The following is an 8,581-nucleotide window of genomic DNA, read 5'->3' as shown; positions in this document are numbered from 1 at the left end:
AAGAGGCCCACGTACAGAAAAAAAAAAAAAAAAAGTTTTAAAATGAATAACTAACACTTAAAAATTGAGGGTCTCTCATTAAAAGATGGAAAAAAATCAGAAGTTCTGCCATTGTAGAGCCTGTGGTTTGCAGGGCTCTGGTCAGGGACCTGAGAAGGGCCCAGCCCCTGTGGATGAGCCTCGGCTTTGAGGTGCTCCATGCCCACCGTCCCCCCGACCCTTCTGTAGGCCCATTTCTACGTGGCACCCCCCCCTCTGGTCCTGTGGTCCTCTATGCTTTGGAACCCTGGACCCCCTCCCCACCCTTCACCCCAGGTGGTTCCAATGAGAAGATCCGAAGGTGAGGTAACTCACAAGAGCAGCAGAGGCCAGGTAAAGGGGAGCAACAGGAAGGGAGGCACCAGAGTCTGCCACCTGGACCTGAAGCGCTGGGGCACGGAAGGATGCTCTTAGGCCTGCAGAGGGCTGGAGCCGTGGAGATGGCTCACCAGGTGGGAGCCGGGATTGACGTAAGACTCCGCCAGCTCTGTCCTCCCCTCTCCCACCCTGCCTGTGCTGCCCACTGGTCAAATCCACTCCTAATGTCGGGGGCAGGGGAGCCCAGGGGATGCAGTCAGAGTCGGGGCCCAGAGCCAGGTAGAAAACAAATGGGGGACGGGGCAGGTAAAACAGGGAACCAACAGCTCATCCCTGCCTTAGAACCCTCCAGCTTGTCAGGCAGGGAGCCCACAGTGCCCCAGCGTCTCCTCAGATGTCCTCTTGGCCTGTTCCCACCTGACCCCTAACCTAAGTCCCGATTTCTTCCCCTTGTGTCTCTGCAGATTTTCACAGGCTTGGAGTCCACCAGACCCTGCCCGCTCAGCAGGCCCCGCCCTCCCTGTCCCTGCCCGAGTCTCTGCCCTCAGCTGACCGCCATCCTCTAGAGGCTGAGCAGAGGCTGCCACCCTAGGCGCTTTGGTTTCCTTCCCTCTCTGAGGGTCTCCTCCCCAAGACCCCCCAGAGCTTCTCCTTCCTCCTGCCTTGTGACAGGCAGAGTCCCCAGAGCTCGTCCTGTCCAGGACACTGAGTGATGTGACCACACAGCCCACTGTGTTCAGTGTGTCCCAGGTCAGAGGTCAACTTCCACCCCTCCCCTGCCCCGCGCCTGCGACTACAGGAGCCGGGTGTGCCCAGGTAGCCCGCCCACTGCTCTGCGAGAATAAGATCTAAGCCGCTTGATAGGGTCCGTAGTATCTGTGTTTATTTCAGAATCAAATAAATGTAATTCCCCACTCTTGTGACCCCACCTGACCCTGTTCCTTCCAGGCCTGTTCTCCACTGGGCCTGGATTGGATGCGTGGGCCTTGCCAACGGCCTCGGGCTGGCTGAGCCTCTGCAGATGACCCGCCCCCCACCCCTCCCCCGGACCCGACGTCACATTTGTGCCTACTCAGGGCAGTGGTAGGCTGTCCCAAATGGGCCACACTTGGTCCTCTCATGACCCAAAGTCACGTGGCCTTGAGCCTTCCAGCCACCTAAGTCCAGAGCTGCCAGGGGTCAGGGCTGGCTGCCCCCAGGTACCTGTAGGCACAGACCATGGGGCAGGACCCCTGCCAGGAGGGCCTATCTTCACAGGGCTCCTGGACAGCAGAGACCCAGGTTCCAGCCTTGAAGCTCCTCCTCCCCTCCCCGCTTTAGTCCATCTCGCTCGTGATGTTCCAGAAAGCACCACGTGACCCCGCTGCTTGGGTTTTATGAATCTCAACAAGTCCTGGCCACTGGCCCTCTCTGTCCACCCCTTCCTGTGGGTTCTCAGGTTCTCAGCAGCATCCTTCACTCCCTCCGAGGCCAGCAGCCCTACCCCTGCTTTTCCTTCATTCTCAACGGGAATTCTTGATCTGGGTGTGCGTCCACATGTTTACACTCAGCCCATATGCATTGCACACCCGATGAGCTTTGGACCCTGTGCTTACTCCAGTTGGTGGGGAGGGCGGGGGAGATGGCGGGCCCCGTGGCTCACCAGGCCCTAAGGATCGTGTGTAGAAACGTGTGAGAACCTGATGGGGGCAGAAGGGCTGCAGGTTGAGGCGTGAAAGGGGATGGGAGAGAGGTTAGGAGGGGTGGGACCAGGAAGAGAAGGACCGAGAAGGCCCGCAGGACTCCCTGCGTTCCCGGGAGAACCTGGTGACCCAACTCGTGAGTCCAGACTCAGCTAAGGCCCCAGCGCCACCCACAGGGAGACCCACTTAGGGCCATCTGAATTTACCGTGGGGTCTTTCAGAACTCAGATATACGATCCTGCCTGGCAGCGATAGAGAGCCCTTTGAAAACAATTATAAATGAAAACAAGGCCTCAGTATTCCATGTTGTGGGTGATTGGAAATGGAGTAGGGGTTGATGCCATTTTTGGACATGATGGGCTAACTAGATGTTCCTCAGTCCTTCCAACTGCCTGACTCTGTGAGGGGCAGCTGGTGGACCAGAAACACAAGGACCATCAGAAGAAGGGACCCAGGCCCACTCGAGACTTCTGCCAACACGAGGCTGCCTGGGGAGAAAGGGAGGGTGAGTGGGCCTGTATCTGGGCTGGTCCGCCCTGCACCAGCTGCTTCTGAGCCAGAAGAAGAGAGGAGAGGGGTGGTTGGCAGTGTGTTCCAGGGACAGGGCCCGCCAGGGCCTGTAGCCTGAGAGAGCAGGAAGCAGCAAGAACAAGAAAAACAGAGACCCAAACTGGATGTTGCCACTTGGCCTGGCCAGCACTAACCTGTTAGTGGGGGTTCTGGAAAAGGGGCTGGTGGAGGTGGGCTGGGCAGCGGGGAAGCAGCAGGGGGAAGGGCTGGCCTTAGCGTGAGCTCCTCCTGCGCCTGCCACCTGGGCTGGTCGGGGGTGAAAGGTGGACAGAGCAGTGAGGGGCGCAGGGCCTCCAGGCCCAGAGGAGGGCAAGTCCTGAGGTCCCAACTGGGAGAGCCATGGGCCAGGAGCTGAGGGGAGCTGCAGTGAGGAGGTCCCCACACCTTCAGGAGACAGGTGGCATTTCCGCCATACCTGAAAGATGGCCAGAGACTGGGATGCAGTGGGGCAGGGGAGACCTGGCCTGAGCAAGAGACTGTAGGTGAGGAGCTTGGGGCAAGTCTGGGGAGGGGGCGGGGCCATCCCATGGCTGCGGCCCCACATCTCAGTGCGGGCACCACAGCAGCAGGCAGCCAGCAATGGCATCAGGTAGGGGTGGGTTGTCAGTTACCAGGATGGATGGTGGTGGGGGTGGGAATAGCAGGGGTCCAGATGGGATGCAGGGTGCTGTCCAAAGGCTGTTGAGGTAACCCATGTGGACAATGACAAGGCTTCAAGGTAACAAAGTGTCTTACTCCATTTGGGCTGCTATAACAAAGTTACCATAGACGGGGTGGCTTAAACATTTATTTCTCACAGTTCTGGAGGTTGGGAAGTCCAAGATCAAGGCACTGACGCATTGTCGGGTGAGAACCCTCTTCCTGGTTCACAACTGGAGCATTCTCACTGAGTCCTCACACGGTGGAAAGGGTGAGGGATCTCTCTGGAGGTCCCTATTCTAAGGGCACTAATATCCTTCATGAGGGCTGCACCCTCATGATCTAATCACATCCCACAGTCACCCCCCCCATCCTAATACCATCACATTGGGGATTAGACTTCAACGTGTGAATTTGAGGGGTGAGGGGAGCAGGAAGCAGACACAAACATTCAGTCTGTAGCACAGGGTGACAGAGTTAAGCTGTGGAAATGGGAATTGCTGATGGGGGGAAACCTGATCACTTTGGGAACGCCTCCTGGTGCTGTGATCCTTGACGCTATTGTGAAGAATTCTGCCCATTGTCCTTCTGGAGGGAGCCCCTCCCTGCCCCAGCCCCTCCCTCAGATGCCTGCCCCTGCCCGGGGCCCCAAGTCCATCCTAGCCTCCCTCCCAGCGGTGCAGGGCAGGCTGGCAGAGAGTGGTTGTGCCGGGTCTGGGGACAGGACTGGACGGGGACTGCCAGAGGGCAGAAAGGAAGAGCAGACGGCTCCCTCCCAGCCTGGGTGCAGACAGAAATGACAAAAATGTCCACCAAACAGGGGCAGAGCTTCAAGTCCAGGCAGAAGGGAACAGGCAGGGGTGGGGTCTGGACTGCAGGGAGATGAGGCATGAGCCGGGTGTGACGAAGACTCTCTCCCACACCAAACTTTTAGTCTGAGCCTCATCTCAGTTAGACCTCCACTTTGGGGCTCCCATGTCCATCTTTGCATTGCCCAGTTTTAGCAGAAATCCTGTCAAGTGAGTTTAGCCAGAGTCCCACCCTGGATATCTGATCAGAACCCTCACCCCCACCATTCCCTGGGTGATGTTCTCTGGTTCTCTCTGACAGTGGCAGTACTGCCCTCTCCCTACACGGGGCATGGAGGGGCTGGGTGGGGACGTTGGTCAGCACTCCTCTGTGCCAGACTCTGCCAGCCCACAGCAGGAGAACCCAGGAGGAGCCCAGGAGGACTACCTGCAGGTGGTGACAGCTGAGCATGTCCTAAGAGTCTAGTGGGAGGGAGGTTTGCCCAGCTGGGGCGGGGGCAGCCCTTGAAGACAGTGCACGCCTGTGGATGAGTCTGTGCAAAGGTGGGGACAGATCAAAGCCCATATGCCCCGAAAGAGACATCCTGGATCTCACAAATTCCAAGTGCGCCTAGATGCCTCGTACCTCTCACATCCCGTGTCCCTGCTGCAGAGCCACAGGAAGGCTGACACACAGAATGACCTTCATGGCAGTCACTGGATGGCTGACAGCCTCCTCACCGCCAGCATCCCCCGTGGAGGGCACAGCAGTAACTAGGCAGATGACACACCCCACTCCCGCCATGAACTTGATTTCGTGGATACATTTTTTTATGCATCCACTAAAAGGTTTATAGATCTATAAGAAAGGAAATTTTATTAATGCAGAAGTATCTGATTTATTTTTTGGAGACCATTCGATTTCTTACACCTTATGTCGATGTGTTTAAATTTACTTCTGGGGAATTCCCTGGTGGTCCAGTGGTTAGGACTCCACACTTCCACTTCAGGGGGCATGGGTTGGATTCCTGGTCAGGGAACTAAGATCCCCACAAACCGCACAGTGCAGCCAAAAATAAATAAATAAATAGGTAAAGTTACTTCTTTTCCAGGTGAATTTGGGAAATCAGTCAAGATCGAGTTCAGCACCGAGTAACAGGAAAGATCATTTAAGCAACAATCTATGCACACCAAAGATGTGACTGTCCTCAGGTCAGAGGAGGGGTGTGGTCCAGGGCTGGTCCAGCAGCTCCCTGAGGCCATGGATGACCTAACCCCACTCCATTTCTCCCCTCCCCTCCCCTGAGTCAGTCACTCAGCAGCCTTGTAAGCCACGCTGCTGGGAGCGAGAGGCACAAGTTATTGGTGGGCAGTTTAAATTGCATTATTTAAATTTGGTTCATGTTTATATACTTACTACATCATTGTTTACTTATTCCTAAAACAGATAAATAACTTGGAAGTAAACTGGCAGGGTAAATCAAGTTATGGCCAGAGTTTTTAGTGCCTGGCAGAATGTGGTAGGAAAAAGCCTAGTAGATAAAAAGCGTCCAGAGTCTGAAATGCATTTTACTGAGGTAAGGAATTTAGATTTTTCTCCTGTAGGTCATATGAGACAGAGATCATTTTAGAAAGTGCTGGGAAGGGACTCTGAGTAACACTGAATTCCATTCGGAAGCAGTTGTTACCTTTACTCTCCTCCTTCTTCTGATAACATCAGAGAGAAAGTCTCTGTTTGGGGCTCCCTGGTCTCTAACACCTTTCAGACATTTGCTCATCTCCCATTTAAACGAAGATAATTTAACAACATCGTTTTGTTTCCATTGTATTTTTTTTTTTTTTTACAACTACCTTCTACTTATGTCAAGTGACACTGGTTTTCCATTTACGGTAAGTAAATTTAGCTTTTAGAATAAATGTAGCAGGACTTCCAGTTTCTGGTCCAACATTTAAGGAGCTTGGAAGTCATCATCACAACAAGAAAACAAATGAAAATCAACAACTCATCCTAGATCCATCAGAGAATTGAAATCATGGGGCAAACCACTGCCCCCAAGATTGGAGAGACAGACAGCAGATACGGAGAATCACAGCTTCCTAGAGCAACAGTGCCTGCAGGAACAGAAACTGCACTGGAGCCGGTCCTGGTGCAGCAAGACTTAAACTGTAACAGACAAACTGTTAGGGCCTCAGTGCGGTGAGTCTGAGACTAAAAAATTCCGGGGGTTCCAGTCTTAGGAAGGCCTTGCACTTGTGTGAGTTTGACCTCCAGGAGGACCAAATGGAGAAGTGACATGAATGACTGGGATGTTATAAGGGAGAAGAAGTAGGAACTGGGAACACCTGTTATAAATATATATATAATACCCATATATATATATGTCCCATGATATAGTATAGTGCACGGCCCCGCTGAGATCACAGCTGAACGCCAGTATCAACTACAAGTCTCATGATGAACCCTTTTGGATGTCTCAGCCCCACGGAGCCCTCAGGTGATACAGCCCTGGCCAATATCACATGGAACAGAAGGACCACCCAGCTGAGCTGAAAGTAGTTGTAAATGTATACTGTAAACTCAGGACAATCACTAAAAAAAAAAAAAAATTTAATTCTCTGACACCAGAGAATGAAGAAAAAGATTCAAAGAACAAAGGCAAAAAATAGAAAACAGTAACAAGTATGGTAGCTATTAATCCAACTAGATCAAAAATCGCCTTAAAATAAATTAACCTCAGCTGAAAAGTGATCGGATTTAAAGAACGTTGCTAAGTAAATGATAGTACAAGTGGTAGGTCCATATGGCAAAAATGAGTGAAGTCACAAACATTGGTCCAGGGAAAAGAGGGCCACAGAAGGAGTTTAGCCAGAGGAGGGAACATCGGTGGATTGGTGTTTTGGAATTCACCATCGTGATAAATGCTGGGGAGGCTGGATTAAAAGGGGCCGGAAACTGAAGGCAGGTATTTCTGATTAAACATGGAGAGCTGACCTCATCCATTTACAACATTTCCCTCCCAAAACATCACTAAAAGTACAGTAAAGGAGGAAAAGGACATATAAGTCCACATGGACAAAGAGAACAGGAAGGGATCATCAGTGGTTGAGAAATTCAACACATGTTTAAATTTAGGGCAGAGATGGGAAGGAGCGTGGCCTGACCTAAAGGAGTAGCAGTGGGATGGGGACCTGGGGTTATTGCTTTTAGCAGAACTACCAGAGTGATTTTTTTTTTTTTACAATTTAATTTTACTTTAAATATTGCGTTATTTTGGAAAATGCGGCCTGCACATTTTCAACCTTACGTATTTATTGAGATTGTCTTTAGTGCCTAATAGCGATCAACGTCCCCAGAGTGATTCTTGAATATTGAAGAAATAACAATACAGAAGGGAGTTGGGATGAAACTTTTGTGCTTAATTTCAAGGCAAAACTTGGTGCACGTGAATGGGTAGATAAAAGAAGCCTGAAAATTGTTTGCAACTCCTCCCATCAAGAAGTAGACTCTGTTTCCCTCCCCTTTTTCTGGGCTGGACCGGTGACTGACTTCGGTAAATAGTATGTGGCATCAGTGACACCTCACAACTTCTAAGGCTGGATCCTAAGAAGTCTTGCAGATTCCAAGCCCAGGTCCCTTGAGACCCAGCCACCCTGCTGAGAGATGGCCAGGTCACATGGAAAGGTTACGTGTAGGTGCCCCAGGGCACAGCCGCACTGAGCTTCCAGCTGAACGCCAGTATCGACTACAAGTCTCGTGATGAACCCTTTTGGATGTCTCAGCCCCACGGAGCCCTCAGGTGATACAGCCCCAGCCAATATCACATGGAACAGAAGGACCACCCAGCTGAGCCCAGGAAGCCTGCAGAACCATGAGAAATAATACAGTATCTGGTTTTGTTTGTTTGTTTGTTTGTTTTTTGTGGTACGCGAGCCTCTCACTGTTGTGGCCTCTCCCGCTGCGGAGCACAGGCTCCGGACGCGCAGGCTCAGCGGCCATGGCTCACGGGCCTAGCCGCTCCGCGGCATGTGGGATCCTCCCGGACCGGGGCACGAACCCGTGTCCCCTGCATCGGCAGGCGGAGTCTCAACCACTGCGCCACCAGGGAAGCCCTACAGTGTCTAAACTTTTAAATCTTGGAATAGTAGAAAGCCTTATCTCACAGAAAATCCAACCAGAGGAAAGAGTATGTGTTGGTCTCTTGCTTTCAATGTAACAAACATATTCCAACTGTCTACTGTATGCCAGGTTCATCTGCACATATTATTTTCCCTGTCTGACACACAATAACCCAGAACAAAGACCCTCTTCCTCACATTTTAAAGGCAAGGAAAGTTGTCACAGAGTAACTAGTGGCTAGAATTCCAATCCCCAAGTCCTCACTGGAGGACCATCGCTAGTTTCTGAAAGATGGCAGGCTGACTCAAAGTCTGACTTGATCTTATTCCGTGGAGATTCTCTGTTTTACCAGAGACTTCTGGGCTTAGCCAGCCAGCCCCTTATACGGCACAAACACAGCCCAAGGCTCAGCCCAGAGAGATATTTAC

Source organism: Mesoplodon mirus, assembly GCF_964341445.2.
Source record: "Mesoplodon mirus genome assembly, chromosome: 15".
NCBI lineage: Eukaryota > Metazoa > Chordata > Mammalia > Artiodactyla > Ziphiidae > Mesoplodon > Mesoplodon mirus.
The sequence above is the reverse complement of the archived record's forward strand: the minus strand, read 5'-3'. Positions refer to the sequence as shown.